General features: G+C 36.5%; 1 long non-coding RNA gene across 1 annotated transcript in view; it reads left to right on the top strand.

Annotated features, from left to right (window-relative positions):
* The window catches only part of LOC138702322 (uncharacterized), a 238,020-nt gene that overhangs the window by 44,271 nt on the left and 167,740 nt on the right, over positions 1–26,009 (top strand). Inside the window, exon 3 of the long non-coding RNA XR_011332833.1 lies at positions 859–992. This is a non-coding gene — a long non-coding RNA (uncharacterized lncRNA). The remainder of the gene's footprint in view (positions 1–858; positions 993–26,009) is intronic.

Below are 26,009 nucleotides of genomic sequence, written 5' to 3'. Positions count from 1 at the left end.
CGACGTCACCCAATGTTCCGTGGAGCCCGTGCGATCTGCTTTCTTGCGGGACGCTGGTCGTGAGTTCGAATCTCACGTCGCTGTCACAATATATATATATATATATATATATATATATATATATATATATATATATATATATATATATTAAATTCGTGTGTCTGCACACATATCTGTCAAATTTTGTTTTAAATTACAAATAACTAAACTCCAAACAAACATAAAAGAGAATCACTAAAATTAAATGTGAAACATATCAAATACATTAATTCATAGTTTTCTCCTCAAGGTCAGTTCTTTCACTGTAAAACCAGCTTTCTCCAATCCTCCCTCTATTCCTCCTTCCTTTTCATTCCTGCATACGATAAATTTATCTTTATGTTATTTGTCATCTGATTTATTCTTCTGCCCCGAACTTTTCTCCCGTTCACCAATTCTTCAAGTGCATCCTTAACTAGGCAGTTTCTTCTCAGCCAAATGGACATGTGGTGTTTCTCAATATTGTGATTCAAATATAGACTACTCCAGACAATCTTGTACTCAAAAAATTTGCATGAGCTTCACAAGTTGGTTTTGTATCTATTCATATACCAAGTACCTTCGTGGATTTATTTTCATCAATCTGTCTAGTAGTGAACAACAATATTTCTGATAATATAAAACCATTAGCATTAAACCTCACGATAGTCCCCGCCTACTCAAAATACCATCTCCCTATCGGAAATTCCACCCATTTAAATAACTTCAAAATTGATACAACTATGTTAAATTAAAGATAAGAAAAGATACTAATTCAACACGCCAATAAGCTGCCTCTATCTTCGATTACTCAAAAGTGCTTCTGTACCTCTTTTACAGGTTTCTGTAATCTACCAGACTACAGTCAACAGCTTGTTTTGTGGTACAGCACTTACTACAAGACTGCAGGCAAGGACTTCGACAACAGGCATCAAGCAACGTGACTCCGGGACGCCACACAAGGCAACAAAAAAGTAGGATAAATTTCCATCCTTTACAGAATTATACCTACAGGTTATATGATTTTTATTGCTTCCCTGATCACACACACACATACACACACACGCACGCGCACACACGCACAAAACAGACTGATCTGTCTAATGAACTTTAAAGGCAAGAACTTTTTTATTTTCACTATGCTACCATCTAGCGACTGCAAAAGAAGTAACGTCATAACCATTGTTTATTTTTTATCTATTTATTTATTTGATGGTGTCAATAAAGACACATGTCATTACAAGTGCCAGGTCATATGGACCTTTGCCTTAACAAGAATATTGCTTAGTATAACATCATGAGTAGGTCTACGTAAATGAACTGTGATGATGATCTCCATCAGAAACGGAGCTTGGTGAGCTGGATAGGCTATGTAGATAAACTTTCAGAGTCAATGATTTTAGCAGAAAAGTTAACATTACTTGATTGTTCACTGAATGCTATGTGTAATTATGGTTTAATAAGTGGATTAGGGTGTGTTTGTAGTTTCTGAAGATAATTTTTACTTAAGTGCTGCATGTAGTCACTGAATAAAATGATTTCCAGGTCACTGTACAATTGCGCGTTAGTAATGCAAAAATCAGCTCCTGTGACGGTTCTGCACACAGCTCTTTGGATGGCATCGAGTTTCTTGATGTGGCGGGGATGGGTTTGAGCCCAAATATCTGACGCGTAGGACATGTATGATCGTATAAGTGAACAATAGTTTGGTTTTGAGGGAAATAAAGCTTTTAAGTATTGGATATAATGCTATGTAGAGCTTTGTCTCGTACTAACTGTATAGGCTACAAACGACTGTCCAGCACTAGACCAAGATATCTGACCGTTGTTTTGAAGGGGGTGTGTTAATTCTGAACAGAGAGCGGTTGTAATAATCGTGGAAATTTCCTTTTAAAAATTACTACTGCACTTTTTTCACCGTTAATTTTCAGTCGCCATCTTGTAGACCATTGGATCAATAAGTCAAAGTCTTCTTGAATCTGTTGTAAAGCACATTTGATGTCGTATAGGATTGTGTCATCCGCATATAAGGCGTGTCGGCAGTTGGTAATGCTTGGGAATGTTATGAACATATGTAGCGTAGAGAATTTGACTCAGAACAGAGCCTTGAGCAACTCCTGCTTCAATTTGTGTGGAATTGCATGGAACAACTGTACTTCTATCTAGCGGTCGTTGCTAAAAATGGTTTTTCGACGATGGAGGCTCTAATGGTTGTTCACATTTTATGTTGTCATTTCATAACACGGAAATAGACAATCTAATGAAGGCCCTATAAATGATCAGGGATTGTTTTTATAATATAGCTGTACCACGTACAATATAATATTACACTGCGCAACACTTATAGCGCATATGCCACTCCTATGGTATATTACCCACGACAGGTCGGTTTAACTATTATGATGGGAGTTGTATCCTCATAGAAGTTCCTTGGTCTGCCGCATTGGGTCAGAGCGTGCTAGCTGTGTTCTGATGGGAAAGATGGGAAGACATTGGTTATGAGTAGAGCCCGGATGTTAGGCAAAATGCCTTTTTTAAACTGAGTGTATATATGAAAGACCTATTAGAGATAAACACGTTTCCACACATTTGGGGACGAGAGGCCCAATTTTTATTTTGCCTTTTTTGCCTATTTTAGTTCCCGTTGCCTTTTTTTTTAGCCTTTTTACGTCGTTATTGGACATTTTCTATATTTTAATGCATTTAAAATAAATCGTACATAAATTATATATAAAAAAACAAAAAAGAAAGGTTGTACAAAATAAAAATATATATTCACCTCACATAAATATTTGCTGAGAATCTTATTCTCCAGCAATACATATGTTTCCAAGAAGTCGTAAACTTTTCTCCCATACCGATTTCATCTTTTATGTCACTTAACAAAGCTATTTGAAAAGTATAACCCTCAGTGCTCAGGTCACTTCGGGGTTTACCAGCGAAAGAAAGGGGATGAGGGATGTATTAAAAGCAAATCTCCAGGTTCCGTTACTGTTGTCGCTTGCAGGCACAAGTCATGCGTACTTTGAAGTCTCTAATCCCTTCTCACACACCTCTTTTTGAGGCAATACACAGTCGGTTTCCCGGTCTCTGAAAGAAAGTAGAGACAGTCCTTCTGAAATAAGTTGTTTTAAGTTTGCTCCAATCACTTCAGTAGAAGTAGAAAGATCTTTTTCCACCATGAAAAACGTTCTCTCTGACAGGCGGCTCACTATGACAGTTGACAACTTAAAAAAGCATCTTGTTGTGACATGTAACCAAGGAAAGTGAGTACCGTATGGGATAGTTTATTAAATATTTGTCTGTTTCAGTCTGTTTCCATGAATAATAAATGCCTATTTCACTGCCTATTTTTACTATTTTTAGTGTCTATATGCCTGTCTATTCTAACCAAAATAAATGCCTAAACATCCGTGCTGTAGTTATGAGTGTTGCCAATCTGACAATTTTCAACAGGTATTATGAATATCTATAATACCGATCGGGCTGTTTAATGAGACGTAGTTCCGATTTTTACCACCAGTGGTCTGGCTTTATCATTGCCTCAATAGCCTCTTGAAAGTATATATTGAGTTATTTGTCATAATATCTACGATTTGCTGACGGATTGTGCAATTCTTTTTTGGTAGTAATTATTAGTATTTGGACCTTATACTTTATATGGAAATAAATGTGTAAATAAGTCACTTACGATGAGTTTATTCACATTGCATTATACATTTATTTATTACGTACAAGACGATTTCTTGTTAGTAGACTAATGAATACAGTAAGCCTATGTTGTCTCGTGTATTAATCCGGTCCGATGAGTGTGACACATGATTTTAGTATGAATCTCTGGTTGTTTCCTAGTCTTATCTTGGGCTTCGCTGTGCTGACGTAGCTACTGATCTGTTGCTTTAACAGTTACCGATCGTAGGGACGGTCTTCCTAACAGATAAAATTAATAAATTAATCATCTTATTTTGCCTTCTATAAAATCATCTACCTTTATTCTTTTCTTTCTTTCACCCGATTTACCTTTAGCTCTATAAAAATCCAAACGTCTCCTACTTGCACAGCAGTCTTGCACATCAAGTAAACCTGGAAAGGTTTGAAGCCTGTTTATATGACTCGTTACTTGTAACCCTTTTTATGATAAACAAGAGTACCTGAATTCGAATATCAATATACTATTCTAGTTCGAGTATTCTTCGACGATGTCTATGATACAATACGATACAATAGATGAGATTTCCCAAAGTGCATAAGATTTGCTGCTGATATGGCGTTGTTATCAGAAGAGGACACGATACTAAAGAATATGCTACTGGAACTAAATGACAGCTGTGAGCAGTATGGAATGGAGATAAATGCAAACAAGACGAAGACCATGATTATCGGAAGCAAAAATTAAGAAGGTAAGCGTGAGGTTTCTAAAGGAGACATAAGAACACGTGAACAGCTTTACATACTTGTAGTGTACTATAAGCAGTAACATGAGTTGCTGCCAGGAAGTCAAAAAGAGGATAGCACTGGCAAAGGAAGCTTTTAATAGGAAAAGGAGCATCTTCTGCGGACTTCTGGAAAAAGAACTAAGGAAGAGACTAGTGGAGTGTTTTGTGTGGAGTGTAGCATTGTGTGGAACAGAAACATGGACATTACGACGAAGTAAAAGAAACGAATAGAAGCATTTCAAATGTTGATATAGAGAAGATTGAAGCGTGTGAAATGGACAGACAGAATAAAAAATGAAACTGTGTTGGAAAGAATGGGTGAAGAAGAATGATGCTGAAACTGATCAGGATGAGAAAAAAGAATTGGTTGCGTCACTGAATGAGAAGAAACTGTCCACTAAAGGATGCACTGGAAGGAATGGTGAACGGGAGAAGAGTTCGGGGTAGAAGAAGATATAGACTAATAATAATAATAATAATAATAATAATAATAATAATAATAATAATAGTAATAATAATATTAATAATAATAATAATAATCCGTGGCGCTACAGCCCGTGAAGGGCCTAGCCCGACAAGCCGGCTGCTGACCTCACGCCCATATGCCGAAGTAGAGGTGTACGATCATCCAACCAGAATGGATTAGCACGATAATCCCCCAGCCGTTGTAGCTGGCATTTGCAACCGGATTTCGCTACCTATCGTAGCTTCCCAACTGCATCACGATGCTGGGTGGGCACCGGTTCCGTACACTGGCCGAAATTTCATGAGAAAATTTCTTCCCCCATTAGGACTCGAACCAGTGCGCATTCCGTAACGCGTATCCTAGGCAAGATGCCTTAGATCACGACGCCACGGCGCGGGACGGTAGAAGAAGATATCAGGTGATTTACGACATTAAGAGACTAAAAGGAAGGTGGGAAATAGGAAAGATCGGAGAATGCTGAGTTTGTAGTGAAAACCTGCTCTTGGGCAGAAAACTATGAATAAATAAGTGAGCTTTCCAAAGCTAAATCGATTACTGATTCGTAATTAGCATTTTTGTTAATAGATTACAGTAGAACCTCTATTATCAGTGGTAATGAAGGGGATGGACTGAACGGTTGATCGAAAAAATCGGATAATCCATACCATGAAAGATTTTGTAATTTCCTCCGTGGTCTTGTATTTAACTCGTTAGATAGTGGATCAGAAGTTCACTAATTTAAGTCTGGTTGTCAACGACGGGCTCTTAAGGAGCAAGGAAGCCCTTTGTAATGACTGTCTCAGGAAAGATAGGAATAAAAGAGGTCTCTCGTAGTAGATTTACATAATTTTTTTACACTTTATCCTTGTTTTTTTTTATTATTAAATCGCGCAGTTGTAACTCCAATCTCGTATTCCGATGCGAGATGAGCCACAGTTTCTCTTTCTCAAACCATTCAATTATTCCCATTTTTTTCGATACTTAGCACAACACGTTTTCTGTTAACACCCGTGAAAGACATTTTATATACAAGTTATATTATAGAACGGCAATTCGAACAGTAGACAATGCTGTGTAACGATAAAGGCTTGTAATAAAACACTCTCTTGCAAAAACATATGTACAGGGACATCATTTTATTTTTACTTCAATTTTTATTGTACCTGAGTTTTTTAATGTACTTCACTCCCACCCCTTATACTAATGAAGTTCAACCGTCCTCCACACAGAACCAAGACCGCAGATAGTAAGCAGTACTGAGTTATTGAGCATACTACGTTCTAGAAATATGTTCGCGTTTTCCAGTGACGAAAGAGCTTTCAATATTGAATCATATTTTCGCACAGGTACTGTCCGTTTGCCTACGTCGCATCCCGATTTCCCTCACCTGCTTCTGCTCGCCCCTCTGTAAAAGCTGGGCAGTCTTAGCTCTTTTCTGAAAACATTAATTTCTCTTAGGAATTGGACGTCTACATAATATTATACAGCTGTTTAATTTAACTTAAATAAAAGGGCCTCGTTGAGTAATTAACTGTCACGTGATTTCCCCCCTTTCTACGATCCTGCGGCATAACCACTTGAACGGACAGTAGATAGCATGTCTGAGTAATTTTATATTTTCGGGTTGGGCAGAAGTGAAGATTGAGTTTACAGTACGTAGAGTAGGTACAGAATTATTTCAACATGAGTTACTAGTACGAAGGACGAAACTGGCAATTGGAATTAGATGCAATAGTCTATAGTGTGATAATATGCACAAAAGAACTGAAGCCTGTATCGAAACGAACGGCCACCATTTTCAAAATTGTGTTTAAATTTGCATATTATGATTATTTTTAAATTTAACTTCTTTCTCTATATTGTACGCTAATGTGCTGTAGACAGTATAATATACACTGCATAATGAATACGTTCGCATGGATAACTCAGTTCGTGAGTAAAAACACTTATTCTTAATACAGTACTGTACTTTGATTAAACAAAAACCTAATGAAAATTATCAAACTCAAAATCGCGATATTTCCTAGGTTACGTAAATGGATGAACTAATTTTCTTCCTTCCTATACCTAGTAGAGTGATTTGTTTTTGTTTTACGCCAGTATCATCAAACTACAGTCGTGGAAGGGGATAGCAAACTGTGTTTCCGGTTCTCTAAAGGTATAGACAGGTTAATATTAAAAATGTTAGTAAAAATAAAATGATGTCCCTGTAGAACCTACTTGCACAAAACAGTACTTCATATAAGTTATTTCTTTCTGAACAAAAAAGAGCGAGAAATAGTCTGATAAGACGCCAATCGGTTAATAGGGTGACGGATAATCGGGGTTCTACTGTATTTGCTTGTAGAAATCTATCTTGCTTTTAACCCCCAAAATAAGTTTTCCCAAAGTAGACACATGACTAACTCGCTTTCTTTCACCCAAAAACGTTAGATTCATCCAATTTCATCGAGATGTTTAGGCAAAATTTACAAATACAATGCAAAAGTTTCTGGATTAACACTATTTTATTTATTTTTTAATTACGTTAAATTCTGTTCTTTTTTTGTTTTACCAACGGTTAGCTGAACGTCCTACTGCTTCCTCAAAATAAATAAAGTCCCCAGCCTCTGATCTCTCACCGCCCGGGCCTGGCACTGTGATGCAGAAGATACGAAGACGTTTATCAGCCCGCCCGCCACACCTCTCAAGAATTTATATCCAACATCAGCAGAGGCGTGGCATGTACGGACATGGTTTTTAGGGGTGGGTGGCTGATTAACAATTGTCTCCCCGCCCTAAATACTTTAAATGAACGTGTAAGTATCACACGCTACAAATATTAAGACCTTGTGCTGTTCTTTTTGTTTGCGTGGCTACAAATTGGCCGAGAGTTGTAGCTACTGTGTTACCAATACAACCCCAGCGATATTGGAATTCAACCGGGTAAAATTATCAACTGCACTCAATGAGGAGCCTTGTAATTAATTCTGGGTTATGTACAGGGTGAACCGTAAGTAATGTTATTAATTCTGGTGGTTGTTTCATTCAGTAAAGAACAACAAAAAAGTCAAATACCATTTTGCTATGTTTTGAAAAGTTTTCCAGAAAAACGTGCATTTTAAAATATATAGGACCGTGCATCGCTGTAATCAGCCTGGAGTACACATTAACTTGTGTTCCTCTGAACAACCTCTTTACCTGGCTTGTTGAAGGTCATTGCCATGTACATTTTTTTGGATTGGAGACAACTCGCCACAGAAAATTGGCCTCAGAGGCAATTCGCCACATCATTTAAATTCGTATCAAAGACAATTAGCCACACATTAAAATTCAAGGCAACACTCAAATTCGCAACAATTTAGAATATATTTCTATGGTAACACAAGACAAATCCAGAACCTGTAAACTAATTCGGAACTATGGCGGAAGAAATTCGCTTCACAAAATCAGAAAGAGTCTCTGACAAATTAATATATAAAGTGCATCCTTCCTTGTATCACGTGCTGGAGCAACTGCAGTTGGAAGTGGAAGAAGTGGACAGTTGCATTGAGAGATTGGAAGGTGATCATTCTCCTACCAAAAAGAAGCGGAAGTACATCGACATGGACAGACGAATATCACGTATAGGCCTAGTTGAAGATTACCCACTACAAGGCAGAAGGCACCTTCATCCGGTACTTGAGAGCTGTAGGCCACAACCTAGCAGGACATTTTTGGAACCACATTTACATGTACGTAGCAATACTTAGTGGAATTTACAATTATTAATCTCTGTATCCATTCGCACAATGTAGAGCTTCTGGAAGTCATGGATTTATCTTTGCACCTCAGTGTGACAAATTGTCTATCTGTGGCAAATTGTCTATTTGTGGCAAATTGTCTATCTGTGGCAAATTGTCTATTTGTGACGAATTGTCTATCTATGGCGAATTGTCCTTATTACCAATTTTCTGTAGCCAATTGTCCCAGTTACCAATTTTCTGTGGCCAATTGTCCGGAACGACATTTTTTTAAATCGTAAGAAAAAATATAGATGATATATCGTTTAATTTTTGTGTTCAAGCTCTGTTAGAAAACGGAGAATGAACAATGCTCATTTCACGTTAAACAAAATCTTGAAAAATTTAAAATAAACTCTACAACCTAATCTTAATGAAATGATGAGAGAATACAGGCAATAAGCTACGCTTATTTCAAAATAAATTGAGAAAATTAAGGAATATTTGTGTACTCCCATTTCAATTGAATATTCTAGAGATCGTAAACAATAATTATGTTTATTTCACGTTATAAAAACAAAATGTTAAAACATTTACATCTCTGAAGAAAAAAATAAAAATACGATATGCTTATTTTACGTTGAAGTAACGAAGAAAATTCGATTTAATTTTAATTAAATATTTCGGTGAACATAGACAATAAGAAAAGCTTATTTCACATTATACAACTCTGATTAATGATTAAAAAATCTCCGTTTGTCGTACTATGAGCATTTTCTTCAGCCAGTTGGAAATAGTTCCCTCCCACTTTAATTGGAACTTTACATACAAGAACTGAAATTTCTCTAGCTAGCCTATATTTAAAAGCAATTGTGTTATGTTTACATTTCTCACTTCTCACCCATTCCTCGCATAGGCGAGCTGCATCTCTCCAGCAATAACCCTTACTGCATTTGTTTGTTTTTATCACTACCCTAGCCTTTGTTTCTTTGTTTGCCAACATTTCAAACTGAAAATTCTTAATGGTACTGTAAAACATGCTTCGCGATCGTCATTTGATTCCCGCATATATAGTCGACTGAAAATGGCAGCTCCATTCAAACGTTTTTGTGAAGGTAACATTAATGAAATAGAATTTTAGTAAGTCAATTAATGTCTACTTTATTGTATTAGCGTACTTTATTTCTTCTTCTATTTATGTAATTTCTTCTGTTTTTATCACTCCCCCTAATATTTGTTTCTTTGTTTGCCAATATTTCAAACTGCAAATTCTTTACGGTACTACTGGCTGTTCATTTCAAAGTATGTCATGACGTCACTGTTGATGAGTCAGCGATTTGAAGCGAGTTTCAGCTTTTATGTCAGAGAACTTGCCTATTAATAAAGGCGTTCGATCTGAACTTGAAAACGTTTACGGTATAACTTGAACGTCGTAGCAACAGATGACGGTCTGTACGGTCTGTGTGCTACCATAACCTCTTTCGAACTGTGTTTTGCGCGGGCAAGTCGTACGCAGGGTATTTGTTGTCATCGGTTGCGTACCACAACATTCCACAACACAAATCAAATGCTCCGTGTCCATGTTGACTGTCGAAGTTAATGTCAACAAATACGTAAGTAATCGCCTTAACCCTCTCCCATATCTCGACAGTAAGAAAAAAACTCACCTCAGTACATGTTTCGAAACAGTTCACATTTCTGCCACTACCGGCGTCACTGTACGTATCGGTAAGTACTCTTCAGAATGAACGCCGTACTTTCTAGGCAAATTCTCTGGCACATAGGTAATGCACCTCTGTGGAAGTTTAGGAAGATTGAATTCTCTAGGCTCATCGGCTAGCCACATGACGGCATACAGTGAGCCATGACACACTTTGAACTAAACACCCAGTATATAAGAGTGAGCTACATGCTTTGCGATCATCATTTGTTTACAGCATAGACAGTCAACTGAAAATGGTTGCTCCGTTGAAACGTTTTGCTGAAGCTAACATTAGTGAAATAGAATTTCAGCAAGTCAATTAATATTTTATTTTATTAGAGTACTTGATTTCTTCTAATCTTTATATACTTTCTTCTAATTGTGTAATAGTCAATTAAATCGATTACCGTCGATAAACCTATGGAGATTCCACCAGTATGGTATTACACCTTTTTGTTACATATAACATGAGCTATTCGCTCTGAAAATCTACAGGGTTATTTCGCTTCCACTCTGTACTGAAATAAGAGGAAGTGTAGGAGGCTTTTTTAAATTCATTCATAAATAAAATTGCTGTAAATAGCTAGTAGGATATTAATTTGTCATTTATTTTCTTCAACCGTTGTTGTTGACCTGCTCGTCTTTTAGATCCGTGCAGTTCTTCCTTCCATTTTCACTGTTGAGCGTCTCTCAAATCCATCGCCAATTACTCCTGGCTGAGGTCCGTAACTGGCTAAGCCAACTGACATATGTGGCTTCCCACAGTGAACGTATATTAAAGGATTTGGCCGTGAGGGTAGACGGGGATGCCAAGGTGCTAGATCGACTTTTAAAGAGCCCATTTCTTTCCCATGTAACTTCATTACACTGTTACCAAATTCAATATAAGCCGAGGCTGCTTCTAGTGGAGTCTTACCGGGGGGGCCATGCTCTCCACAACTAGATAATGAGATCGGTCAACAATTGTGGCGGTTCATACAGTGTGAAATTTGTCAAAGTGTAATACTTACCACTTGAATTGCGACACAATTAACACTATAACTCCCAAACGGGTCAATTTTACCCGAAGAGATCTTAAAATGCATATTCATTCATACTGTTCTGCTCAAGGGCAGGTCTTTCTCTGCAAACCCAGCATTCTCTAGTCTTTCTTATTTTCTGCCTTCCTCTTTGTCTCCTCATATGACCCATATATCTCAATGTTGTCTATCATCTGATATCTTCTTCTGCCTCGAACTCTTCTCTTGTTCACCATTCCTTCCAGTGCAACCTTCAGTAGGCAGTTTCTTCGCAACCAGTGACCCAACCAATTCCTTTTCCTCTTTCTGATCAGTTTCAACATCATTCTTTCTTCATCCACTCTTTCCAACACAGCTTCGTTTCTTATTCTGTCTGTCCGCTACACACGTTCCATTCTTCTCCATATCCACATTTGAATACACACATTAGGCAGTAAATCGCGTATATACACAACACATCTTCGCAAATCCACCGAACACAAGCAACAGAACAACACTGGAGAAACTCCAGCCCCAACCACCAAACTAAAACACACAAACAAACCGCAAACAGGTGTTGGAAATTTGAATACTGTCTGAGAGGACACACAACAGCAACAGAGAGGCAGATCAATAAAATAACACTACACCATGAAAGTCTCCATAACCATTCAGACGCTTCTGCCACCGGAAGGGGAAACTTAAAAAAAATGTATGTATGTATGTATGTATGTATGTATGTATGTATGTATGTATGTATGTATGTATGTATGTATGTATGTATGTATGTATGTATGTATGTATGTATGTACGTATGTATTTATGTATGCACAGTGTTCTGCCCAAGAGCAGGTCTTTAACTGCAAACCCAGCATTTCCCATCCTTCCCAATTTCTTGCTTTCCTCTTAATCTCCCCATATACTTTTGTGGACAAATTATTAGCAAAATTGAGGTTTCTTATAGTATAATTTTACAAAATTTGACTTTTCAAATTAGACTACAGTTGACATTTTTACATATTTCTGAGTACTATATCATAAAAATGTCAACAGTAGTCTAAATTGAAAAGTCAAATTTTGTAAAAATTGAATCAAACGCAAACTTACTAGGCACTTGGTCAGTAATTGAGACTCGTTCAGACATGGTTTCTTGTAAATAGTTCTCTTAATCTATCACAAAATATTTCAATATCCGGTAATTTCATCGCTATAGAATTTTGTTATTCTAGGTTTAATCTGTAATTCAGTAAATACAAAAACATTCTTTGTTCTTAACTTCTATGATAAAATGTCTAGCTTTCATTAATCAGGTAATCTTGTCGTACTTTAATTTTTATTGTAATTGTAGTTGTAAATTTAATATTAATTGTAATTTTATTGTTCATATTATAGTTGTAATCCCCTGGTAGAGGGACAGAGAAGACCAGACGGCCTTATCTCTACCAGGTTAAATAAATAAATACTAAATACTAATACTAAAAATATGTCACAAAAATCGTAAATTTTGCTAGTAATTTGTCCACGTCTGTAATACCGTAATGCTGTCTACCAACTGATATCTTTTACCCCGAACTCTTGTCCCGTTCACCATTCCTTAAGCATCGCAAATTAACAAATTAGGTCCACACCAAAATAAAAAAATAAATAAAAATAAAATAAAATAAAATAAAATAAATAAATAAATAAATAAATAAATAAATAAATAAATCAATAAATAAAAACCAATCACTGCACTCACACACCTACTGGCACTTATGCCAGAAATAGTGTCATATACAGTATGTAAATATATATTTATTATTATTTATGTACAATGGCTGGAGAGGGCATTCTGCGCGTATAAGACCCTAAAATGGCCTCTGGCTCAAAGCCAGCAAAGTCAATAAACTACTACTCTGTTTGCTTTTCTTCACTTCGTCGTAATGTCCATGCTTCTGTCCCATACATTGCTATACTCAAAAGAAAGTACTCTACTAGTCTCTTCCTCAGTTCTTTTTCCAGAGGTCCGCAGAAGATGTTTCTTTTTCTGTTAAAAGCTTCCTTTGCCATTGCTATACTCCTTTTGACTTCTTGGCAGCAGCTCATGTTACTGCTTATAGTACACCCCAAATATTTGAACCTGTCAACTTGCTCTAATGCCTCATTTAGAATTTGAAAGTTTACTTTTTTAATTTTTTCCTATGACCATGGTGTTCGTCTTGTTTACATTTATCTTCATCCCTTACTGCTTAAAACTGTCATTTAGCTAATACCGGTACTGTATTGTATAGGCCTAGACTAAAATACACGAGAGAAACGGAAGTACCTAGCACTCCTCTCCATAGCCTTGAGCATATAGTCACTGCATACCTAACTTGTGTTTAATGTGACCAAACAAAAGTACTGACTCATAAGTAACGTCAGTTTTAGAGCAAACAGGTTGGCAGATGTTCGGTTAACGGAGGTATTTCGTATTTTGATGATATGTCAAAATGAATATCATATTTTAGCAGAATTTTCTTCATTCCGTACCGGTTTCTAGTTATGAGTATCGTTAGCAAATATCTCGCAGCTGAAGAATAGTGAATAGGACTGCTGCAACACCCGGTATTTGATTACAAGGTATGTCTTGAGCAGCACATGATACTTTCAATAATATTTTTATCTCGCCATCTTGATACCTAAACAAGGATGAGTTATGCCTGGCCATGCCTCTCGCGAGTGCGTTATTCATAGCGGAGAATATACAGAATTAACATTAATTATGATATGTCGATTGTGTCAAGACCGGCACAAGTACCGTAAATAAATAACAGCGCATGTTTAAATTAGATAATTGTCAGACGTGGACAAATCTCGGACGGAGACCGTTTCGTTCTTCTGCTTGGGGTCATCGTTCTCAGAATCTACGTGCCTGATTATTTGAATGGTAAATTGGAACAGTGTCCGTATCAAAGCTACTGTAAAGAATGCTGCACCAGGTAGACTAGTGCTCATATTCCAATAACTGTTAAGTAATGTACTTCTGCTTCATTATTCATAAGATTTGCAGATGATATGGCGTTGTTAACAGAAGAGGAGATGTTTCTAAAGGATATGCTACTGGATTAGGAGAAAATCCACAAACGATAAAGGAAAACGCGGAAATCCTACTTGAAGCAAGTAAAGCGATAGGGTTGGAAGTAAATCCCGAAAAGACTAAGTATATGATTATGTCGCGTGATCAGAATATTGTACGAAATGGAACTATAAAAGTTGCAGATTTATCCTTCGAAGAGGTGGAAAAATTCAAATATCTTGGAGCAACAGTAACAAATATAAATTACACTCGGGAGGAAATTAAACGCAGAATAAATATGGGAAATGCCTGTTATTATTCGGTTGAGAAGCTTTTATCATCTAGTCTGCTGTCAAAAAATCTGAAAGTTAGAATTTATAAAACAGTTATATTACCGTTGTTCTGTATGGCTGTGAAACTTGGACTCTCACTTTGAGAGAGGAACAGAGATTGAGGATTTTTGAGAATAAGGTTCTTAGGAAAATATTTGGGGCTAATAGGGATGAAGTTACAGGAGAATGGAGAAAGTTACACAATGCAGAGCTGCACTTATTGCATCCTTCACCTGACATAATTAGGAACATTAAATCCATACGTTTGAGATGGGCAGGGCATGTAGCACGTATGGGCGAATCCGAAATGCATGTAAGAGTGTTAGCTGGGAGGCCAGAGAGAAAAAGACCTTTGGAGAGGCCGAGAGCTAGATGGAAGATAATATTAAAATGGATTTGAGGGACGTAGGATATGATGATAGAAACTTGATTAATCTTGCACAGGATAGGGTCCGATGGAGGGATTATGTGAGGGCGGCAATGAACCTCCGGGTTCCTCAAAAGCCAGTAATTAAGTAAGTATGCTACTGGATCTAAATGACAGCTGTGAGCAGTGACGATAAATGCAAATAAGACAAGCATGGTCATAGGAAGAAAAATACAGAAGACAAACTTGCGAATTCTAAATGAGGCAGTAGAGCAAGTGGACAGCTTCAAATACTTGGGGTGTACTATAAGAAGTAGCATGAGCTGTTCCCAGGAGGTCGAAAAGAGAATAGCAATGGCAAAGGAAGCTTTTAATAGAAAAAGGAGCATCTTCTGCGGACCTCTGGGAAAAGAACTAAGGAAGAGATTAGTGAAGTGCCTTGTATGGAGTGTGGCATTGTATGGGGTAGAAACTTGGACATTACGACGAAGTGAAGAAAAGCAAATAGAAGCATATGAAATGTGGATATGGAGAAGAATGGAACGTGTGAAGCGGACAGACAGAATAAGATATGAAGCTGTGTTGGAAAGAGTGGGTGAACAAAGAATGATGGTGAAACTGATCAGGAAGAGTAAAAAGAATTGTTTGGGTCTCTGGCTGAGAAGAAACTGCCTACTGAAGGATGCACTGAAAGAAATGGTGAACGGAAAAATAGTTCGGGGCAGAAGAAGATATTAAGAAGGCAGAAAATAGGAAAGATTAGAGAACGCTGGGTTTGCAGGGAAAGACCTGCCCTTGGGCAGAACAATGAATGAATGAATGAAATTATTGAAATGTGTGACTTAGGTGAAAAAAAAGTAATTTTGAAGTATTCATTTATAACAATAAATTATTGAATTCAATAGCAAAATAAACTTGTATCATTACTTACTCAAACGGTTTTGCTAGTAAATATAGGCATAATGAAATATTTATCCTTTCTTTTGAATCATGAATATATTGTGGTGTTGTTAGTTACATCCTTATTCCGGGAGGTTTTCGAATCATATTCGACACATTGATCATTTGAAAAATAACCTGCATGAATTTAAACATTCTTAACAAATTGACAGCGACAACAAATTTTAGTTTTAGTTTTTGAATATAATCTGAAAATACATAAATACAAAGTTATTTTACGATATGTCATGCCATTTCTGTAAAAAAATGAAACCCGGTTTTCAGACTTACCATGATATTACCAGTGGGGTCGTTGATGTCTTTACTGTGATAAATGAAATAAGTTTTTTACCCTTATATAGTAAGTAGGATGGTTGATGTCTTTGCTTGGAAAACTAGGTTATCATTTGGTTGCTTTATGTAGCCTAGCTTAATTGAAGGGCTCCCTACAAAATGGAGTTGCTCCACTTTTTGGTCAAATTAATACTTTCCTTTTTTGATAGGTTAAGAAATATGCTCTGTCTTTTAGTGCAAGAACGTTGTGATTCCGAACATTAGATAATAAGTTACAGTGGAATTGGAGCTGATCTCCCATTCATTTCATTGCGAAAAGGAGACAGCTCCTGGAGCTATGTACAGGGTGAACCATAAATAATGTAATTAATTTCAGGGTATTATTCTTTGAGATATTTCAAACAAAAAAGTTCGATAAAATGTAGCTCGTTTTTACTTTTCGAAATAAAAATTGTTTTATATGAAATATTTCATAGCATGTTCTGGGAAAGCCATTGATTTAATTTCCAAACTATTAAGTCAATTAAAGAGATTAGTGTAGTATGATAATGAATGATTGAAAAAAAATTAGTTTTGTAGTTTAAATGTGCAAAAATTTTAGCCGAACAAATGTAACTTTTCCTTCTGCAAAAGAATTTTATAATGTTACATGTAGTGTTTCCGAGGTGGTATTACAAACTTTCAGGGATGATGGCGAAGGGTACATGTATCAATTTGAGATAAGGAACCCTGGTCCGGAAATGACTGAGTCGAAAGTTATAAGCAAACATAGTTGTGTGGAAATGGAATTGTAATTTGGCACCACGTGCCCTCCTTCCCTTAACTTTTGGAACAGTCGTGGAAAAATGGTATGGGCCGGATGTCTCCTACTAGGGTACTTGTCCCGATATAATCTGTGAGCTTGTCTACTGTTCCCATTGGCTCATCCGTATTCCAAATCAGGTCTGCTTATTCCGCTCTCGTGTACTCCTCCATTTCACTAGGACTGATCGACTGGACACTGCAACTTGTACACATACACTGCTGTCCACAGACGTGCATATCAGGACCGACCATGTCCGTTACACATTACGCTATCTGCATTGCTTTAGTGTAGTTTCCTGTCCCCATCTCTCCGACAGCGCATTGAATGGAATACTGTAAGTAGACAACGTAAACGTCAGATGAATACAGTATGTGTAAGATATTCAGATAAATACACATAAATAAGGTGCACACAAGAGTAAAATTATTTCATTTCCTCAGAACTATTTTTGCTTGTAACTTTCGACTCGTTCATTTCCGGACCAGGGTTCCTTATCTCAAATTGATACATGTGTCCTTCGCCATCATCCCTGAAAGTTTGTAACACCACCTCGGAAACACTATATATATATATATATATATATATATATATATAGAGTGTTATAACAAAAGGCAGGTCTTTCACTGCAAACCCGGCATTCTCCAAACGTTTCTATTTTCTGCCTTCCTCTTATTCTCCACATGATCCATGGTATCCTAATGTCGTCTATCCTCTGATATCTTCTTCTAACCCAAATTCTTCTCCCATTCACCATTCCTTCCAGTGCACCCTTCAGTAGGTAGTTTCTTATTAGCCAGTGACCCAGCCAATTCCTTTTTTTCTTCTTGATCAGTTTCAGCATCAATATTTCTTCACCCACTCTTTCCAACACTGCTTCATTTCTAACTCTGTCCATTTCACACGTTCCATTCTTCTCCACATCCACATTTGAAATGCTTGTAGTCGTTTGTTTTCATTTAGTCGTAATGTCTATGTTTCTGGTATAAGGGTACAGTGCATCAGTTATTCATAGATTTCAAAAAGGCATATGACTCGGTAAAGAGAGAAGTTTTATATGGTATTCTTATTGAATTTGGTATTCCCAAGAAACTAGTTCGATTAGTTAAAATGTGTCTTAGTGAAACGTACAATAGAGTCCGTATAGGTCAGTTTCTGTCAGATGCATTTCCAATTCACTGTGGGCTAAAGCAAGGAGATGCACTATCACCTTTACTTTTTAATTTTGCTCTAGAGTATGCCATTAGGAAAGTCCAGGATAACAGAGAGGGTTTGTAATTGAAGGGGTTACAACAGCTTCTTGTCTATGCAGATGACGTGAATATGTTAGGAGAAAATCCACAAACGATTAGGGAAAACACGGAAATTTTACTTGAAGCAAGTAAATCACGAAAAGACAAAGTATATGATTTTGTCTCGTGACGAGAATATTGTACGAAATGGAAATATAAAAATTGGAAATTTATCTTTTGAAGAGGTGGAAAAATTCAAATACCTGGGAGCAACAGTAACAAATATAAATGATACTCGGGGGGAAATTAAACACAGAATAAATATGGGAAATGCCTGTTATTTCGGTTGATAAGCTTTTATCATCCAGTCTGCTGTCAAAAAATCTGAACGTTAGAATTTATAAAACAGTTATATTACCGGTTGTTCTTTATGGTTGTGAAACTTGGACTCTCACTTTGAGAGAGGAACGTAGGTTAAGGGTGTTTGAGAATAATGTGCTTAGGAAAATATTTGTGGCTAAGAGGGATGAAGTTGCAGGAGAATGGAGAAAGTTACACAACACACAACTGCACGCATTGCATTCCTCACCTGACATAATTAGGAACATTAAATCCAGACGTTTGAGATGGGCAGGGCATGTAGCACGTATGGGCGAATCCAGAAATGCATATAGATTGTTAGTTGGGAGGCCGGAGGGAAAAAGACCATTCGGGAGACCGAGACGTAGATGGGAAGATAATATTAAAATGGATTTGAGGGAGGTGGGATATGATGATAGAGACTGGATTAATCTTGCTCAGGATAGGGACCAATGGCGGGCTTATGTGAGGGCGGCAATGAACCTTCGGGTTCCTTAAAATCCAGTAAGTAAGTCTATGTTTCTGCCCCATGCAATGCTACACTCCACACAAAGCACTTCACGAGTCTCTTCCTTAAAATTCTTTATTCAGAGGTCCGAGAAGATGCTCCTTTTGTATTAAAACCTTCCTTTGCCATTGCTGTAATGATATATAAATTCACGATGAACTTTTAAAGCAGTAGTGTTAGAGAAGTCAATCGTACAAAGTTCATTTTCGATGTGCATCTGTAGTTGATTCCTGAACAACGACTCAGCACTAGAATTAATGTAAATCCACTCGCCGGGAATCAATTCGTTTCGTAGAGGAGGACGGATAGACAGGCGAGTAGGACAGACGTACCTGAGACAATAGATGTCTCACATGTTGCAAGAGACAATACGGCGAAAGAGATACAAGAAACTCCGAATTAGAATTAGGTGTGTTAACACGGCTTTCATTCAGACGCGTTTGTCTGCTGACACATGAATATCTTGACAAATCCCTCTCTTTTATTTTAAATCTCAAACTAAATAGAGAAATAAATGAAGCTTCAGAAATTGTTTGAAGTCGTTCCACCTCTGGAACAGAGTACAGTTCGTTCATATTTAAATGAGTCCGATACACTTTTGATGAATACTAAAACACAACTGGAGCTTTAATGTGTTTTCTTCACAGCTAAACAAGCATAAATCTGGTTTAACAACCCCAGTCGCTGCCGTCAATGACGTTTCACAATCAAAAAAAGAAAAAAAAGTTCAACGACCTGCATTATATAGAGAGGAACGCGGGCGGCAATGTTGTGATCTGCGCACTGAAGTGAAGAAACTGAGACTTCGAAAATGCAGGCATCAGTGTTTGGATACTTGTACCGTAATAAGAAGGAAATCATATGCTCTTTGTTTATATAGTTATACAGTAGAACTTGGTTATAGCGACCTCGTTTTGTGCGACACCTGCCTATAACGTCAAATATTCTGTGGTCCCAACTAATTCCTCATAAGACATTTGCTTTTCTACCTTGCTTAATACGACAAACGTATATGCGTCTACCTCGCATATATATACGTTACAAGAGCGGTATGTTGACGTTTTCGTGTTCGAGGAAAAGATTGAAAAAGCGAAACGTAGTTGAGCTTTTTTAATTTCCGAGAACATGAAAACAAACATACCGCTCGTGTATCGTACATTATTTTGTGCGAAGATCGTTTATTACATACATGAAAGACGAATTTCTAATTAGTTGCAATGAAATCTCCATGTTGGTTTCTGTTTAATGACGGCAACTTCGGAAAACCAAAATATCTTTCTTCAACATTGTTGCTATAAAATGTTTTCTGTGTTTACTATACTCCAGCTGGCCGTGATATACGTCTGTCTTCCCCCCCCCCCAGTCTATAAATGCAAACTTAAAACAAACTGTAAGGTTATGTAATGATTTATTTTTCATTTTAATATTTTAACAATATTATTTATATAACATATTGCAGTAATAACATCGGCATCTGGTATCTTGTTGATTTTTTCACGGCTTCCTTAATGTTACTTGTATCAGGAATGCAATAAGCTTCGTTGAGTAGTAGACTTTACTTAATTTTTGCAAATATTTAAAAACAATAATTAACATTGCAATTTAGGTGAAATGGCAATGGTAAGTTTCCAATTTATAATTATTACTATGTTAAACGTCTCTAAAAATAATTTTTTTTAAATTTATTTGACAATTTTTGTACATTAGTACTATCAATTGTGCTTAAATAATTAACGTTACAATAATATGAGACTTGTGGAGAGGGTGACGTCCATTAACGTTCCTCAAAGCATCAACAAATCAGTGTGCCTTTTCCTCTTGAGGCGACGATCAGGCCGTGCAGGGGGCAGGTTCCGAGGAATCTGGTTGATTAAGTTGTTAGAATGTGTTGACAATGTTGCAAATAAGCGTGTGTAGGAAGAATGAATTACAGTCTCTATTTTGGCTAGGTCTAGATCTGAATGAAGTGTTTCATTTCTTACGTACCCTCTAAAAATAATATGTTAAAAGCCTAAAGCAGTAAAATGAATGTCGCGCTTAAGCGGTAAGAAGAGGGAAATTGTTATGTGTGTTACGTTGGGAATACTGAATGTGGTATTTCACACTTACCGCGTATTGGTTCTGTGCGGAAAACAAGCAAATACGCACGATCTCGCACAAACGTCATTTTCAACCTCAGTTTGGAATACAATTTTCTAAGAACCAAAGTATTTTAAGAAATATTTTGCTGAAATCTGGCAAATCCTTTACTGTTCCCTTCTATCATACACCTCTGGAATGCAGGCAGATTCCCCATCCCATTGTAACCTGGCCGAATTCATGCGGTATTAATGGTACCTGCATGGGGTCAGTTTCGACAGGAAGTTTTCACTAAGTACACGCATTTTAACGCAGTATGGCCACTAAAAGAAGTCAGTGACACTTTAGACGCCATTAGAATTGTGAACATTTCTATGAAGCTAGAGGAGGGAATATGAAGCTAGGAGAAGGAGCAGTAAAATTGCAACTGAAATAATGAACATAGAATGTAATTTAGAAAGCGTATATTGGGCAAGTAGGAGACAACAGAGTAAAATGACTGATTACTTCACTCCTCAGTAAATAAGTTTGTGAGTAATGAGCAAACTGTTTTAATACAGAATACTGTATTTATAATATTGTACATGTATTTTATAGTGTTCATGGTATGGCTAAAAGTGAATACATAAATCTAAAATAAGCCTAATTATGTTTATTATTTTTCATTTTCCACCTCACTAGACTGATAATATGAATCTCGGTTACTACGACACTCGTTTATAACAAAATAATTTTCAAGGTCCCTTGGATATCGTTATAACCAAGTTCTACTGTATATTCTATACTCCACAGTGTTACATAATTTATTTATTTACTCTCCAGTTCACTCATTTCTTTCGGTAATAGCAGGGGTGGCCCGTCCTTGTGTACTACAGTGCTACAGCACAATGATAATTTTTGCTCAAATAATGTATTTGTAATACCATAGTATTTGATCTGTCATTTCACAATTTCCCGTGTTTATGTTCATGACGCGTTATAGAGTGTTTAGTCTTCGCTCTTCGCTGCCTCAGGGGGTTCGTTGTGCTACTCAGAACTCCACATGAGAATGTAGACAGTTATGCGCATGTGCGAAGCTGAAATCACTGCTCTGATTGGCTATTTTTACGCGGGAAAGTGCTGTAGTCAGCTTCAGCACTACACAGCTTGGAGATTGCAAAAGTAAACCGTAACGAAAGAATGCTTGTTTGTGGAAGAACTCGGAAGTATATACAATGTATTTGGTAATTCAAGTATCCGACTGCTGCTGCCATCTACCTGTCGAAGTTGCTGTCAACAGCTATACTATGCTGAACAAAAGACTGTTCCAGATACAACTTGGATTTCTATATGGAAGAACTGACTTCCGAAATATAGATGGCTGTTCAATTGTTACAATACATAGTCTCCAACAATTTACAGGATCCATTCTGTGAAGTAACGAAGTTGTTAAATATTTTGGTTACAACACCAATGACCACTGCTGAGCCAGAAAGATGTTTTTCTTGCTTGAAACGCATAAAAAAGTTTTTAAGGAACACTATGTCCCAGGATCGTCTCACTGCTCTTGCAATACTGTCAATAGAAAAGAGTATGATGTCCAAGATGGAGGGGTTTAACACCAGGGTAATCGACAAGTTCTGTAGTAGCAAGGAACGTCGTATGGACTTCATATTTCGTCACTAGGCGAGTCTCAATTAAGATAAATACATTTAAGTGTATACAGTAGGCCGATATAGAGATTGTAGCACACTCATTATTTTGACCATCAGCCGCTACTGGGTAATAGGCTATATACTTTTATCATAGACGTCGTCATCATCATTAAGGGTTGGGATTTTGATGACCAGTACATCATTAAAAATGTCTTAAATATCTCAATTATTACCTAAAAATTCTTGAAAATTTCCCTAAAACACAAAACCTGAAAATACACTTCATATTGTGAAGACCATGGTTATCGGAAGAAAAGTAAAGAATGTAAACGTGCGAATTCTAAATGAGGCAGTAGAACAAGTGGACAGCTTTAAATACTTTGGATGTAAATTACTGTAAGTAGAAACATGAGCTGCTGCCAGGAGGTCAAAGAAAAAAAGTAGCCTCTTCTGGGAACCTTTGGAAAAAGAACTAAGAAGAGACTTGTGAAGTTCTTTGTGTGGAGTGTGGCATTGTATGGGGCAGAATATAGATATCTAACATTTAAGACAGGGCCGGGCATGAGAGCGGCTCAGTCTAGTCGGCCAGAGCTGCTCTCGCTCCGAAAGGCACTTCAATTCCAAGCCAGAGCAGAACGCTCACGCAGTGGCGGACTCGCATTACAGCTACCTTCCCTGCATTAATGTAACAAGAGCCACGGTTGTTCTAGTCATTCAGTCTGTCAGTACATAATAGTTTATAAGGATATTACATCAATCCATTGTACAGTACAGAATTTATAACACTCTTATTAATTTAATGAAATGAACTTCGCTCTATGCACACACACAAATCATTAGGCTTATTTACATAACCCATACGCACATACTGCAACCTCCTCACCACGGTTCTACGAGAGAGCATATGGCTTCCACTTCCCCTACTTGCTGTGGACAGAGTTCATCTGCCAATATAATTAAACATCGCTTGATGAAGTTACCTTCGTTCAATGTTTTCAATACCTTTGCAATTTCGTGGCAAATTTTGTAGCTAATTCTCATAGCCGATTCACTAAGTGCATTATTGTCATCCTGTTAATATATAATATAATATAATATAATATAATATAATATAATATAATATAATATAATATAATATAATATAATATAATATAATATAATATAATATAATATAATATAATGCGATGCGATATATGATATGATATGATACGATATAAGATATTATATGACCATAAATTAATACAGCTTAAAGAAAAACTTTCTCAGGTACATTATATTAGAGTATCTATTCGATATTTATATTGCATTATAAGTTATTATAGTGCATTTAGTAATATATAATTTTAAATTATACAAATATTATGATATATCATAGTGTAGTATATTACAGTTCATAATACTTGGATAATTTAAAATTATATATTACTAAATGTATAATAACTTATAATGTAATGTAAATATCAAATAGATACTCTAATATAATGTACCTGAGAAACATTTTCTTTAAGTTGTATTAATTTATGGCGTTCATTACCAACATATTTGTCATATTCAGTAGCATGTTGTAAAGAATAATGTCGTTGGATATTGAACCTCTTAATCAGTTGGAGTGTTTTATGACAAATTAAACACTTTGCTAATCCACTGTTCTCTATGAAAAAGAACTTCTCCTCCCATGATACATTAAAAGCATTGGGAGTAGCAGGATGCTTTAGTGCATGAGCGGAAGCTCCGTCTTCAAAGTTCGCCGTCATATTGCACAGTCACCATTGCACCGACACTGAATGACGTACAGTATGCATACGTCACACCGCTCGCGAGACCCGCTCTTTAAAGCACACAGCGCTCATTTCTCAGACTCACGTAATGTGCCCAGCCCTGATTTAAGACATGTCTATTGTGCATAATATTGTATATTTCTGGTTTTTCAATATTGAACAATAACGTGCAAATGGCTCATAAATCACGTATGTATTCTGACATGCTCATAAAAAATTCACCAGAGTTTCTAGTCTTTATCGCAATGTTATAATTCATGCACATTATATGTTGTTAATCAGTTACTTTGTAATGTGTTCCTGTTATGTTCATGAGACCGGATGATGCCGTAAGAAGAAATCGCTTATCATCATCATCATCATCATCATCATCATACATGGCATGACAGTCCATTATGGGCCCTACCTTTCTTCAGAATGTCCTTCCAGACTTCTCTATTTGCTGCTAAATTCTTCTAATTTCTTATTTTACTAATTATAATATCCTGAAAGACATCATCTTCCCATCTTAATTTCGGTCTTCCAACTTTTCTTGTTTGTAATGGTTGTGTCATATAGATCTTTTTAACAGTTTCATTATTGTCCACACGTATCACATGTCCAGCCCAGGCCAATCTATTAATTTTAATATACTTCACTAAGTCAGGTTCCTTATATAATTCATACAATTCACAATTTCTCCTTCTTCTCCAAGTATCACCTTCTTTCACAGCCCCAAAAATAGTTCTTAGTATCTTTATTTCAAAAGTAGCCAGAGATTTCTCATCTGACTTTAAAAGAGTCAAAGTTTCTGATGCATATGTAATTACTGATCTTATAAGAGTTTTATAAATCAGTATTTTGGTTTTCTTTGTTATTAGATGTGATCTAAGATGTTTTCTGAGTTCAAAGAAACATCTATTTGCAGCTATTATGCGTTTTTGAATTTCTATATGGTTGTCATTCTTACAAGTGATTTCTGATTTCACATAATAAAGTAATAGTACATTATGCAACGAGCCTATAATGAAGGTAATTAAGAAGTGAGTATGGATATTTATGAAACGAGCGCAAGCGAGTTTCATAATTTTCATACGAGCTTCTTAATTACCATTATAGGCGAGTTTCATACGACTTTTTATGCTCGACCATATTTATAACTTGATATTATTAATTTTATTTGTATTTGACATTGAGCAATGTTCCGTATGTTGTGAGATGTGCGCAGATGCGAAAGTATTGATTTTTTACGAGGAACAGATGTGCACATTGCCCTTGCTAGGCCATAAGAACCTACAGAGATAACATTGAAATTAAATTAGACATTGAAAAACGAGATGACAAATT

This window comes from Periplaneta americana, chromosome 6 (assembly GCF_040183065.1).
Source record: "Periplaneta americana isolate PAMFEO1 chromosome 6, P.americana_PAMFEO1_priV1, whole genome shotgun sequence".
NCBI classification, from domain to species: Eukaryota; Metazoa; Arthropoda; class Insecta; order Blattodea; family Blattidae; genus Periplaneta; species Periplaneta americana.
Note: the sequence above shows the minus strand (reverse complement) of the source record. Positions and strands in the feature narration are given on the sequence as shown.